Source organism: Pinus tabuliformis, chromosome 8 (genome assembly GCF_031772625.1).
Source record: "Pinus tabuliformis cultivar Carrire ecotype Pingquan chromosome 8, CPIR1, whole genome shotgun sequence".
NCBI lineage: Eukaryota > Viridiplantae > Streptophyta > Pinopsida > Pinales > Pinaceae > Pinus > Pinus tabuliformis.
This window is the reverse complement of record NC_142294.1, coordinates 741960197-741976288: the sequence shown is the minus strand read 5'-3', so window position 1 is coordinate 741976288 and position 16092 is coordinate 741960197.

Sequence of the window (16092 nt, the reverse complement as noted above, 5' to 3'; positions counted from 1 at the left end):
TCTTCAAAGTAAACTTTTTGAAATGGAGATATGCTTGTATTTTGATTTAATTATTATTATTGATTTTGATTATTATTATAAAATATTTTATGAATTTAAAAATATAAATGTATGCGTATGTATTTGTAATAGAGGAATTTGTAATTGGGTTAGTTTTGTACTTATTATTATTAATAATTAATATATAAGTAAAACATATATATAAATATGCAATAATTATAAATATCTAGAGATTCTTAATTAGTAAATAGATTTTGTTACAATATCATGGTTTACTAATATCAAATGTCCAAAAAGCCCATAATTCATGACACATGTTTATTTGACAATTTTTTTAATTAATCAGTTTAATTAAAAGAATGAAAATAACTCATTTTATCATATGACACATGTTCATATGACAAATTTTTTAATTAATCAATTTAATTAGAAGAGTAAAATGAACATTACTTTAGAGATAAATAACAATCTTTGATATGCATATATTATTAAAAATATTCTAGAATCTTACATGGAGATCAAATTCCTACCCTCCACCTAATAACTATTGATAATTGAATTAAAATTTTGAAAGCACTATTCCAAAATAGACATCTATATGCTTACCAAATAAAATTGTTTTGGGAAATCAATCGTAAAACATCTTACATCAAACTCAAAATGCTCAATCATTCAAATAAACCTACCAAACTCTATATTTTTTATGTTATAATAAATATGTTATAATTTTATTTATTTTAAAATTATTTAATATTTTTATAATATTTTAAAAATTATTGAAGTCACCATCAAGTCAAATATCATATTATTGGTGCATGAAACTCCCTTATTACTAAAATCTCCTTATGATAAATCTTATAATTTTCTTGTATTTTATGTATCTATCATTTACTTATAACTAGCATAACCATATAAATTAAATGGCTAATAAACACCTATAAGCGTCAAAACACATACATCATGATATATTTCACATTACAAAAAACAAAAAACTTAAAATTGAACCAAATTATAAATCATCATCATCATTATTATTAAAATAATTAATATATGAGTAAAACATATATACATTTAAAAAAATATGTAATAATTATAAAGATCCACCTCACTTTACCATGAAGATTCTTAATCAGTAAATAGATTTTGTTACAATATGATGACTTATTAATATCACATGCCCAAAAAACCATAACTCATGACACATGTTTATAAGGTTTTTTTTTAATCAAACAATTTAATTAAAAGAATGAAAAGAACTCATTTTTCATATGACACATGTTCATATGAATTTTTTTTCAATTAATCAATTTAATTAAAATAGTAAAAAGAACATTACTTATATAAAAAAACAACTTTTGATTTGTATATATTATTAAAAATATTCTAGAATATTACATGGAGATCAAATCCCTATCCTTCACCTAATAATTATTGATAATTAAATTAAAAATTTGAAAGCACTATTCTAAAATAGACATCTCTATTCATAACAAATACATTTAATTTGGGAGAGCAAAACTAAAACATCTTACATCAAACCTAAAATGCTAAATCATTCAGATAAACCTACCACACTCTATATTTTTTATATTATTATAAATATTTGTATACTTTTATTTATTTATTATTATAAATCTTTTTATAATTTTATTTATTTAAAAAATATTTTATATATTTTATAATATTTTAAAATTTATTGAAGTCACCATCAAATCAAATATCATATTATTGATGAAACTCCCTTATTACTAAAATTTGGTTATGATAACTCGTATAAAATTCTTGTATTTTATGTATCTATCATTTACTTATATGGGCACTTTGACTTCAATTTTTTTTCAAGCCAGATTTGAATAAATACATATCTTATTTCCAATATTAATTTTGATACAAATGTTTTACCCAAAAAAAAATTATATCCTAATAAAAAATTTAAAGAAAGTTTTTACAAAATAACATAATGAATGGCAAGAAAATTCCATAATATATTAATAGTTATTAAAAATAATACCTTGGTAATAATCTTGCTTATGAGAATGGGTACCTCACTACTAGAGTTTATAAGTCTTATGACTAACTCACAAAAGATGAATTTCTAACACTTAGTATGGTGGATTTGGTCTCCTATGTAACACTTTTATGAGCACTTCACTTTCTATGGTACTCAGGGGTGGTTTTGTTTCCTCCCTCTTAATTTGTTCTGCATTTTAGTGGCTCCCTTATCTTTATTATTTCTTGATATCTATCCTCCTATTAGTATTTAGGGTCTTTAGTCACATTCCCAATCATATATCTTACACTTAAGAACCATGGAAGATAAAATTTTGTTAGATATTAGAGAGGTTGTATCTTCCCTGCTTTACTAGTTCACTTAGCTTCTATGGCTCATACCATTTTTTATCTTAGTTATTTAGGTAGTAGTACTTAATATAGACTACAAGGAGAATTACCTTTAAGTAAAGCTAACCAACTCATTGCATGGGTGGATCTACAAATATTGGAAGTTATATTTCAAAGAAAAGGAAATTATCAATGCTTATGCAAAAATGTTCTTCATTATTAAATTTATCCTACCTAAATATTGAGACCACAACTTCAAGTTTAACCTTAAGTTATAGGAAGATCAAGGTTATGCTTGAGAGCATGGTCCCCAAATTCTGACCGTATATTAAGCTCTTTCTCTTCCACCCTTATCCAAGTAATATTTCTTGACTATTGTCTACATATGTAGGCCTTTGAATTCATATAATGGATGGGAAACACTATGGAAAATATCAATTTTCCAGATGGAAAAGAAAAGAGTTACAAATTAGCATCTATGATATATTTGCATAGTAATGGACTTCAACAAAACATTTTTTCTTAGATCATGCTATTAGTAAGGAAACAGACATGGGCCCAGTCCTTAAAGTATAAGAAAGGTTCCTTTTAATGCAAATATTATCTTACTCTTGACTACAATGTAGCTAAATTCCAAAAAATTAGTAAAGAAAAGTAATATAAAAGGTAGGCCAAGAAGTAATATTGGTGGGAGGGGAGCTTAAGAGGAGAATCACATTATCGCATTCCCTACCATTTCTTGTTCTCTATTTGTCTCACTCTTGATATATATTAAATTTAGACTCTCGAGGCATCAAATGCACATGGGCTAGAGGAATATACATCTTGAGCTTACTAGAAATATTCTCTAGCTACACTTGAAGCTTAACCTCTTATTCCCTTCTCAAATAACCCTTTATTTATTAGAGGGGGAAATAATCTCTATAATCTCACACTTAATGGATCTTGACTATGAAATTGAATCTTATGAAAGAGTCGATAACTATTAATTCCTTCCTCACATATCGCCAATGGATTTTTCCCTCTTGATCCCTTTCTCTATTTACCAAACCCTTCCTCTCTGTCTAACCTGATTTGGAGGGAATAGGTAGATGGACCATGATAACATAGGTAGTTCATCCATACCTAATAAGGTGAAAATTATTTTATTTTTTCTCTCCATGGGTGAACCGTTGAACTTTTTGGTCAGAACTCTTGGCACATATCACACTTTATAGAACTCGACATGAGCTACGAAGTCTATAGTATCTATGGTGATTCATCAATTCATTGATGAAAATGTTTTGATTTGTGGGAAAGGGTTCTACGATGAGATAAACATGAATCTATGGTGATAATACCATGGTTTTAGAGTTCTACAAGAATTTTGATGTGTGGGATAGGGTTCCTTTTATGGTGAGATTGAATTCTAATTTGTTATTCTATGCTCATGACATCATTGGCATGGTGAGGCCTACGAAAAAGATAGAACTTTGTTGTCTCCAAAAATTAATTGGTGGTAATATAATTTATGGTCTCATTGAAGAAGGGGTTATACTTAGTTTCTCATAATCCAAGTGCATAAGTTACTCTTATTTATTGGATTTTTTTCTCTCTTATTTATTTATCTACTTATTCATTTAAATTATGAGCACTTCACTACTATGACAAAAATCAATCTATAAATGGGATGCTCGACAAAGTCACACTAGAAAGTCTTTATGATCACATAGATTCATTAGAAAAAATGAGACAAGAAAGAGAAGAAGATATAAAATAGAGTTATAGGCAATGCTCGATAACAAATAAAAATTGTTAGTAGAGAAACTAGAGAATACAATATTAGGGTTTAAAATGTAGTTACAAAGAATGGAAGCTAGGTTACAAGAAATGGAAAATGAGAAACATCAATGGTTGAATAAAATTGCACCTTGAGAGACAAGATTAAGAAGTTAAAACAAAAACTAAATATAAATTTGGGCCTAAGTAGTATGGAAAATAATTAGACATCAAACCTATAAAAGAGGAAATGAAGAGGCTAATTGAGCTATACCACAAGCATATTAAAAGAACATTGAATCTTATAATTGTTAGTATCAAAGATAAAAATATGAGGACCTACTAGAAATAGTAAAGAAATAAAAAATAAGTTGCAAATTGAAACAACTTATCTCATAGAAGAAAAAAGGTTGGGAAAGATACTCGAGTATAAACATATATTGATTCAAATATATGACATAAATGCTAAAAGTATTTATATGAAAATTCTTTATTTCACACCTATCAACTCTAATTTTTATAAGAAAAGAAATATAAATAACAAATTATCATATAATATCATAGAACAAGATATTCATGCTCTAAGGAATGAAGACGATATCCTCTTGTTACGAGACCTTAATGTTATAATTGCAACTAACCAAACTATTCTTCAAAGAAATGACTTCAACCCTAATCTTATATGAATAGAAGAGGACCTTGTTTTAGCTAGTATATAAATTTAAACTATGAATACCCGATGGGGAATTTATTGGGACCAAGCTATTCAAGTTATGTAGTTCTAAATACCTTATAATTTGTGATGGTGTACTAAAGTGGAAAAAATCCAACTAGGTGACTTATATTCATGGGCTTGGAATTAGTGTCATGGATAATGTAATATATTTTATCCTTGTTTCTAACCAAATAGTGAATTTTGACCTCTTAAATGGCCATGAGCCTGACTCTAATCATAGATCTTTAACCTTAACTCTAAACTTTTCCACACACAAAAGAATCACCTACTTTTTGGAAAAAGTAAAATTAATCTTTTCTTAAGGGATTTAAATATAGATTTACAACTATTAACTTATAACGAAAAAACAAAAAACCTCTATCATAATTTTACTACAACCCTCTCTCCTAACATCATCAAGCTCACTATCGAGGTGTCTTCTAAAAATAATAATAGGATTACCAACCCATGGTATGATAAGGATTGTAAAATTGCTAGAAAGAAAGTATGGTTGATCATGGAAGGATATGCAAAAGATATTTCTAGAACAATATAAAGATCATGATCTTAAAGAGGAAATCTTTAGAATGATTCAAATACAAGATAAGAGCCTTGGGGATCTAATGGAGATATTTGTGTATAATGTTAAGAGGGAAAAATTACATCATTTAGGATTTGACATGCTAAAAACCCCTTACTTAGAACAATTATGGATGATTAGATTGATCTCCTTGATATCATGAGTAGAGGTGATGTATATCAATTATCGTTTGAACAAATTTGTGAAGTATGCAAGTGCATATCAACAGGAAGGGAAAGAGTAAGTAAATCAACATCGAGATCAGTAAGTCAAATTGAACTTGGTAATTTACTATATAACTTTAAAACAAAATTTATTATCAATCTAGGTGAACAAGTAGATATGTTAAGAACGCAAAATGAGCAAAAAGAGAATGTTGATATTTGTTTATCCATGTAGAATCACATGTTGCTAAATATTTCCCATCATTACCAAGGTTGAACAGAGTCTACCAGGAGGACAGTGGAGCAAGTCAATCACCAAAGCAACTCTGCTATGTAGCTCCAAGAAGACCATGTAAGCCTAGTTGTTAAACTAGTATGACGCAAGAACCTAATTCATAATTCCACAATTATTCATAATCATCTCAAAGTAATTGGAACACACCATTTTCTTTGAAACTTTGGCCATCTTATCCCCAAAACCGATTTTGGAAACAAGGTTGGGAAGGACCTCATGGGATAAATCCACAATGTCCTCAATCTCTTCCTCAATATCCTCCATACCCAAATCCATGTTATCCATACCATCCACATCTTCCACAACCACAACCTCAACCACATCCATCTCAAATATCCACTCCCACTCAACTACCTATATAACCATTTCCAAACTAAAACAATAAAGTAACTCATCCCACTTACAATGTTGAGGTACAACACTTCCAAACAACTCATCTTGATCAGGAAGAGTATTGAAAAAAATAAATTCTCCTTATGTCAATGAAGAAAAACATCCAGAAGAATCATGTACTGCATTTGATGGAGAGTAACCATTGGAGCTTGAGACTGAAGAATTTCTACTATGCTTATCATTAGATCCTTTATATGTTCAAGGGACTAATAAAAAAATAGTAGAATATTTGAATTTCATGGAATAAGAAGGCATAAATAATGATCTAGATAAGAAAGTAAATCAAGGGCATCATAGCTATATTGAACTTTGGTTCCTGACAATCACTAAGTAGGAGCAACATTCTCTTCAACAGTTTTTGGCATCATCAAAGTCAAAGTAGATGATCCCTCATATTCAATTACATGTAAAAGTGTATCTTTCGAGCCTACACATGAGTTTATTTGTCATCTTGTTATGAAATGGCTCCATTGGAAGTATTTCTATACTTGAAAGAGATTTTATTTTTTCAAGTAAAGTACGATGGAGGAATAAAAAAAGGAAAAAGAGGAAAAAAATAAGAAGAAAAAATAAAATCTCAAGTGAAAACCTCCTTTGAGGTGCTTCATATTATATCATTGATTGAAAACATACATGAGGTGGTCAATGGGTTGGAAAAAATAGAAAAAGGAAAAGAAATAAGATCCTCAGTGAAAACCTTTTTTGAGGCACTTAGGCAGACCTACTGGTTGAAAACCTCATTGAGGCAGCTAGTAGGCCTAGGAAAAAAGAAAACAAAAGAAAAAAGGAAAAGGAAAAAAAGATTATTTTCCCTGGGTATCTCTCTCTAATGAATGCAAGTGCTCTCCAAGATGTGAAAGCAATAATATCAAGTTAGCACCATAAGAAGAAACTGATAAAAATATAGTCAAAGGAAATAGAAATTGGGCTCTCACCTCCTTTTCCCAGATGCTCCAATGCGACTAATGCGATGTCAATCCACCACCCTCATCCATTTCCAAAATTCACCCATCATTCCCAAGTATTTCACATTCACATTCCATGATCTAGGAGGATCTCGTTAGATCAGTTGCACAAGTTCATCGTCAGTATTCAGTGTCATCGTCAGCATTCAGTTTAGTGTTGTCAGTTTTGAAAGTGGTGTTTATGGTTCAGGTTGATTAGGTGATGTCAATGGGTTTCTTGTTGATATGGTTTGTACCTGGCTGTCGACATGTGCTTGTCATCAGTTCCGCCAGGATTTGGTTGTCGAAATGTGTTTGTTGTCCTCCTCGCAGGATTTAGTCGTCAACATGTGTTTGTCGTCCACCTCGCAAGATTTGGTTTTTGACATGTGGTTGTCTTCCACCTCTGTAAGATTTGGGTGTCGACAAAGGTTTGTCGTCGCAAATGTAGCTTGTGTCGACGATATTTATGTGGGTGAATTTCACTTTGTGACATTTAGTTGTAAAGGGGGTTTTCTTATTTCATGTAAAGTCCTAATGAGTAAAACCTAAACCTAGAACCTGATGCAACATTAAAAAATGCATTAAAACCTAAAGCACTGAGCCATACCCTAGTCCTAAACCTAGCCCTAAAAATCTATGTGAAAAAACCATGTATCAAAACCCTATGCTAAAACCTATATCCTAACCTAATCCTAAGTCTACACATTAAAACCTAAGCCTATATGCTATCAACACTTTGATATATATTAAAAACCTAATTTCCTGAGTCTAAAATCCACGTAACTCTCGGGCTATGAAATACATTATAAAACATTATAAAAACATATGATTGTCCCTAAACCATTGGCCTCTAACCGCATCAGAGAAGACCACGGTCATGAGACATGTGAACAGGTGGAGGTAACGTCATAAGTTAACACCAGCTTGGAGACCGCATGGGGGATGTTAAGATGTGAACAGAGGCAGGTAAGCCGTCAGGGCTTCGAAGACTGTAGGGTTCACCGCAGCGGGACCGTAACAATGGACATGTGAATGATAAGCTGCTGAGGTTATGGTAACCATTAATCTAACTTCATGGAGAATCCACCGTAACCATCAGAGGCAGCTATCACATGCACTGTCGGCAAGCAGTTCTGAAACCATCGGGTAAAACTGCAGCAGTGTTAGTTTATGGTTTTCTTATGACCTGTTCGCATGGAAACAGTTAGCCAGCGTGCAATCAACCTAACTACCAACAGATTATGGTTTAATATAATGTTATTTATGGGTTTTTGTATTAAGTTTTGGATATTTAACACAACTAAGTTGCCTAATGTGACAATGTGACATAAATGATTCAACTAAGACCCTAATTTAACCGTACACATCAGCTCATGCATTCTAAAGATGGGCAACAGAGGTTAGAATGAATCTACAACGATTATAAAAGGATTTGTTTTTGCTCATTAAAGAAGGAGAGTGATTTTGGTTTTTGTATGCAGATTGTGGAGGTTAGAGGTTGTTTTTGTTTTCGGTGTAACAGGAGCATCCAGAGTCACAATTGGGAACTGTGATAGGCATTGGAAAGATAGTTTAGAGAGCTATCCATTAAAAATGACCAGAAGTGCCTGCATGCACATTCATTTTGGTCAAATATCTGTGTAATCGACCTCTTCTATTTCAATCCTAATAAAGCAGTCGCCCATCTTAAAAGCGGACCCAGAGAGGTAGTCCATCAGGGACGAACTCCATAATCAATTTTGTTGTTTGGAATCACTGTGTATTTGCTGTTTTCATTATTGTTTTGCATTTTACTTATGTTTTACCAGCTACTGTAAAGTCTTTCTTCTCAAGCAGTTCTCTCGGTTTCCGCACTTTCAGTTAACATTCAATTCATTAATGGCTAATTAATTCGACATTAGTTTTAACTTATGATCAGTTTAGATCATTCCGTGTTGTCATATAACTACTACAGGAAAGTTCTCTATTCCTACAGGATTGAAACAAACACAAGGCATCAATTGTTTTTACCATATCTTGGAAATAGTGCATCCATTAGATGATTATTTTGATGGGTAGATTCATAGGGATGATGGTAATATTCTCAAAAAAATTTAGGAAATTCTAGTCCATATTTGTTGAGAAAATGATTGCCATCACCTATAATTATTATTAAAATTTCTTAAGATTTGTGCATCCATTGACCAAGATTTTTTATGAGGAGGTGCATAAGGATGATGGAAACACACTTAAATTGTTTTAGGTGAATCCAATATATCATTTCATAGATATGGGTCAAACAATTGTGCTCCTGGATTATCCCAGAACTGTTATAGGATTGTCCCATAACTACAAGATATTCATCATCATAAAAAGGAGAAATTTAGATGTTTTTCACTTAAGAACAAGGAAAGGGGTCCATGAGAGCCCTATCATCAATCCATTTTATTATTTGTAACCATTTCCACCTTCATTCCAATTACCATCAATAAAAAATCCTAGCCCTTGACCTACTTTCCACCCATTTCCATCATAGAAAAACTCCCTATCCACCATCAAAAACATTCTCATGAATTATCAAGATTTTTTAGAGTCAACACTCATTGAAAAGTGTTATCCTAAGGGGTCTGTGTTATTGCTACAGGGAGATACACAGTCTTATAACATTCTGCATAAACCCTATAGGATCACATGTGAAGCATCTGGCCAAATTTTTTAGAATTATGAATTTTAGGAGGCTCCAACACTAGTGCTGAGAAGCTACAAGATCCCCTGTAGGCCGCTACAGGATCATAAATCCTAAAAAAAATAACATCTAATCAATGGAGGAACCTATTTTTTATCAACAAAGTCAAATAAATTTAATAAAAAATGATAATTAAAAGTATTTCTTTAAGAAAAAGAATGAATCAATGAAGACAACAAATTAAACCTCAAAGGGAACTCATGCAGTTTCATCCATATTCCAACAACCCCATGCTAGCATCAAATGGTAAAATCATTAGTTGTATCACATCGACATGAGAATCATTAGGTACGCTCAGGTATGCACATTCCTAACCCTTCCTTTTGAGTGCATATTAGCTTTAAAAATGTTATCAATGCATGAGAGAAAGGTTTTATAAGCTAAGGATGGGTCAGTGTTCTCGACCAACTTTGACAATTAATTATAGTTATCTCCTTTATCAATCACAAGTGTGAAAAAAAAATAAAATAAGGTGATGACTACAAAGGGTGGGCCAACCTGGTAGGTGGGGGTCAACTCATATAACACATTGAGCCAACCACCCAACCACCAATAACTTAAGCATGCTAGAACCTCATTTATCTCATAAAAGAATCTTATTTTAAGCTAAGGAGGCCCACCATTATTGTTGTAGGACAAGCTACCCAAGCTATTACTATCATAGGTTGTTGTAGAGGGGCTACATGACCTGGAAAGTGTTGCTACAAGGTCAGATCAAACTACTATAGGATCAGGACAAACTACTACAGGATAAGACATCGTGCTACAAGATCATTTCTAGGTGCTACAATAAATTCTAGTGAGTTGCAAAAGAGCATGATTTTGAGAAATTTCACCCCCAAACCCTACGATTCAAAGGAAAAAATATAAAAGAAGGGTAATAAAGTATTTCTCCTTGCCATATGTGAACAAAATTCCTGCAAAATTTTCATTTTTTTTTTGTTTTCAATAGTGCACCTTAGGGAAAAATTTTGATAAAAGTTTAGGAGTAAAAAATTGAAATGTGGATGCTTCCCTTGAATTGAGATTGATCAGAAAGGGAATTTCAATTATTTTTAGGTGAGCATGAAATTAACCTTCCTGCAAGAAATATAAGAAAAAAATTATTTTTACCTTTGTCATAAAAACCCTCATCACATAGAAATCTCTAAAACATGTAGCAAAACAGATAATTGCCTTGCCAACTTTGGAAATTTGTATTGAAGAATATGGGGGGTAGATTTAACCCTAGAGATCCAAAAACCAAGAAGAATAAGGAGAATAAGAAGAAAGTGAAGAAGTAGAAGAATATGGAGAATAGGGAGATTAGCCAAAAGAAAATGTCAAGGAGTAAGAAGGAGACAAAGATGCACAAACTATGAAAAAAAAAATAATAGTGCCTAAGAAATACCTAATCAATTTTTTGTGATACAAATAGTAGAATGGAGAATTATAGATCCAATTGGGCAATCTTCTAGGCCACAAAAGAGAAGAAGAAGGGAGTAGAAAGAAAGTAAATATTCACTAACTAACCCTAATCACATAAATCAAACCATAGTGATGAAAAGAGGTTTTCTAAGGGGTCTATGATCTCTTCCAACTTATGTCCAAGGATTAGAAGATGTTATAAAATGGAAAGAGGAAAATATTAGGCCTAAAGGGAAAATTTGGTCAATTTTTTATGGATTTTGTGAGGTGCTACAAGATGCTACAAGTTTGCTATAGGATGCTACAAGATGCTTTGTATTGCTACAGGATTGGATCTGAGGGCATTTTGAGGGTTCGATAGGTGTCCAAATGGAGAAAAAAAATTGCAGGAGATTGGGAAAGGACGTGGAAGACATTTCCAAGCCTAAAAATATTTAGGATCCCATCTCGCACAAAAGGGGAAAGGAAAACTAATGGTATCAAGCAAAACTGTGATTTTTATGTCCATAGAAAGTTTGGAAGTATGAATGAAAATGAAATGAGGTGTCAAGGGAGAGGGTGTGAATGCAATGGAGATGATGCTAATTTTCCCTACAAGTCAACAAATTCCACCTACAAAGAGAAAAGTTATGTTTTTGTGCTTAAAAATAATGCTAAAAAAATGCATGATATGAACAACTATATTTTTGTACTTGTTCTTGGAAAGCCTACATCAAAGCTTCTTAAGATAAAGGAATGAGAAATGTACAAGAGAGAGGCCATTGGGGGCATGAATGAGGTACAGTTAGGTGACTAAGTTGCTAAGAGGATGAGCAACACTTTCAAAGGCATGAATAAGGTACAGTTAGGTGACGAAGTTGCTTAGAGGATGAAAAAAACTTTTAGTAGGTGGGTATGATGGACCTCCAAATTAAATACATATTAATTCCCATTTGACTTTCCTTCAACACATTTAACCTCTCTCTTTACATTTTCTGACATCTTTTTGAGCTATAATGTGTTCATTAGGCTAGAGATAATTGCATATTATCTGCCTAATATTATTTATTTTGTAGAATATTGAGAGAATATTGATTAAATTTTGAATAAGATAATATAGGTACTTTCTCTCTGTTACAGGATGAACCAAGATTGGATAACAAATGAACAATATGCTATGAAATTATTTAACATATTCTTGAGATCTAATGATTAAGAAAATCTAGGAATGTGCTCCCTGTCATTTAATGAAGACTCCTACTGTTGGGAACCAGATCCACTTTTTGAGGAATTTTGAAGGGGAAATATACCTCCTTTCAAGGAGGATGCTTCCCCATAAATTTGTATAAGTACCAATTTAAATTTTCCTCTAAGGGCATGTATTTCTTAGTCCTCTTTTGGAGAAAATGTGTTATTGAGCAGCTCTACTTTCATTTCTAGCAGAGATGTACTTGGATTGATTCAAATAATGAAGTTTGGTGTCATTTTAAGATTATAAGGCTTGGTTTCCTTCATAGGAATCTGCTTATCCTTGGAATTAGCCATCCCAAGAACCTCAGAGCCCTGTTGCACAATTTCTTTATCTTCTTTGAATGTCTTCTTCACTTGCATCTCTTATTTCTGCATTTAGTATTCATGCTTCATTTGATGTGGGTTATATTGGTTAAATGATTGAGGTGAGTTAATTTTTTGGTTATTTATATATTCACAACCATGATGCGTCCTTAGAACATATCTACAAAGTCATATTTATCATTGAGCTACTTGGAATGGTTCACTAGTTCACAATTCTGGAATTTCTATAAATATCTTGTAGCAAAACAATAATAATTTCCTGCTAAGTTTTAGCACATGTTAATGAGATTGTTTCAAGTTTATTCCACTTTTATTGGAGCTTAAAAACATCCAAATTAGCAAAAAAATTTACCCCACAACGTTTTCACTTGATTAGCTTAGGCATTTGGATACTTAGATAAGCTTACTAGTTCATTGCTTTGAAATTTCTGGTTTTTAGTAGAAATTTTCTGTTGCATTTTAGCACATGTTAATGAAGGTATTTCAAATTGATTCCAATTTAATTGAGTCCTAAAAGAAGTTATACTTAATAAAAAAATTTACCCCATAGCATTTTCATTTGAACAAGGTAGGCATTTGGTAGGCTAACTAGCTCACTAATTCTAGAATTTATGGCTTTTAGAGTAGTAATTTTTCTGTTGAATTTTGGCACATGTTAACAAGGGTATTTTTTAGTGATTCCACTTGGGTTCGAGTCCTAGGAAATCCTAATTAATAAAAAAATCTACCCCATATAGTTTTAATTTGATTTGTTGGGTATTTAGCAATTTAACTTGAGAAGAAACAATCTTGTAGCAATCCCATATTAGTTTGTTTTCGAGATCATCCTTGCCTAGATTCACTCCAAATTCTTGGTAGAAGTATATTTATAGCCCATGAATTCTCTGAGAAAAAATTGGATAAGCTGAGCCTGGGTTATTTCACAATTTATCTCTTACATTTCTTTCTTCTTGAATGTTGATTTATGAAATTAGTCTAGATTTAATTTCCAACAAAAATAGAATAGATTTGATTATTGTCATTTACCTTATGAAACTTAGGATTGGCAACTTACCTAAATGTTTGCTCATTTTAAGTGTTTTCATTTCATTCTTTCACTTGCATTAAAGGGAGTTGGACTAAGAAGAGGAAGGTGTTTTTTGCACATACAGTGTCACCCCCTTTTAAGTTTGTACAAACCCCAAGTTGATAGTTCAAGTTGGTAGCCTTGGGAGTTGCAACATTATTGTTGTAATACTAGGGCTCATCATACACATTCAAGAATGTATTTATATATAAGTGCATCACAACCTATGATATCCTTTATGGGAATCTACTTCCCAATAAGTATCTTGCTACTTTGCTAAAAATAGTTGAAGTGCATACCAAAAATACATAAATACATTATAATTTGTGCTAGAAAAAGTTATGTTATATATGCATACAGAAAAATGCCAATATTTTTAAATAATGAATCCATATAGGTGTGGAGAAGATTTTTTAGATAAGAAAGGAATAACATGTTAATGAAGTTTAATTAACCCAACATTTCAGGCTTCCAAGTGAGTCCATCTTCAAGGGATATGCTAAATAGTGTAAAAGAAGACTATTGATGTATTGTAGAGATAAAACTTATGCATGTATATAGATTTTGGAAAGGAACAATAAGAAAAGATTAAGTCGACCTTACTTATTTTATATTTATTTATTTGTTTAATAGATGATTTAATTTGTAATTAATTTGATTTTTCTATGAAAAATAGTGTTTGATTAGTTTTTGGTATGCCTTAGAGAATTATTAATGTTTAAATTCGACCAAAGATGAAACTGGGAAGGTTCGACCAAGGATGAAACTATGAAGGTTCAAATTTGATGGATGTCTAGAAAAGGTGGGTCTTCAATGAAAGAACAATTGAATATATTTCTCTCCCACTCCTATCTAGTTGGGTCATATGGCTGGCAAGAAACAAAGTCATCTTTCAAGACATATTGATCCCCCATGAAACGAAATTTGCACAAGCTCTTGAAATCCTAGAGAACCACACTGTTGTGATTATAATAATTGCAAACCACACTATTAATTGTTATAATTATTAATTATTATTATTATAATTTTATATTAATTAATATCAATACCAATATTAATATTAAATATCTACTATACACCCCTATCGACATATATCAACTATATTTACTAATGTGGTTGTGCATATGATTGATATACACCTGTGGACATAGATCAACCACATTTATTAATATAAATGTGCTAGTTATAAATAAAGTAAAAAAAAAAAACACTTAAAATAAAATGTGAAAATACAAATATTTTTCTATGATTATAGGTTGGAACTTAACACTAGATATTGGTGAGATCATATAAGGCTATTAGAAGTTGTGAAGGATTTGATTCAAAGTGATAAAGACTCTAATAAAACTATTAATTTGTCTGAACTATAAAATTGAAATTAAAAAAAAATGGTTTCTTAAAAGAAACATTATATATTAAAAGAAATAATAATTATTATTTTAAATATAATAATTGTATATTAGACTAAAAAAAATAAATAACAAAATAAAATTTAAAAATTTGATAAAATAATAAAACTTAAATTAAAATTGGATAATTTTTAAAATTAAAAAATATGTAAGTAGGAAACTAAAATGTAAATTATAGTTATTGAGACTTGTTATTTTTAGGCTTGATAATTTTCTATATTTATATGTACAAAATATATTTTAATAATGAAAACAGAATTTTAAACATATTAAATATAAATATTTCATTGTTGATTTATTATGTTGATATTTAATAAATAAAAAATTATCAGTCAAAAAGATTCTATTATATTGTCATGAGAAGGTTAAATATATAATGATTTTCAACAACTCTTCCTGCCGCACTCTGAATGGATTTGTTAGTAAGGAGATTCGAAATGTAATGCACAAAATGTTTCAATTGGCCCTTTATTTCCGACATGCTAAGGCCCCATACATACCAAAAAATGAAAAAAATGAGAAAGCAATCATTTGACTGCATATCATGTGGCAAAGGGGAAGATGCATATGTTGGACTATTAGATGACCCTGCTGCTCATGCATATGAAAGTCAATGTGCTTCATACAAGCCTCTATTTCATGCAGGGGTTCATTAGTTCGCCTATGGATTTGGTATACATTATCCAATTGCTCCAGAATCTCAGACTAACTTTATTGGATGCCATTCATGTCGACCACT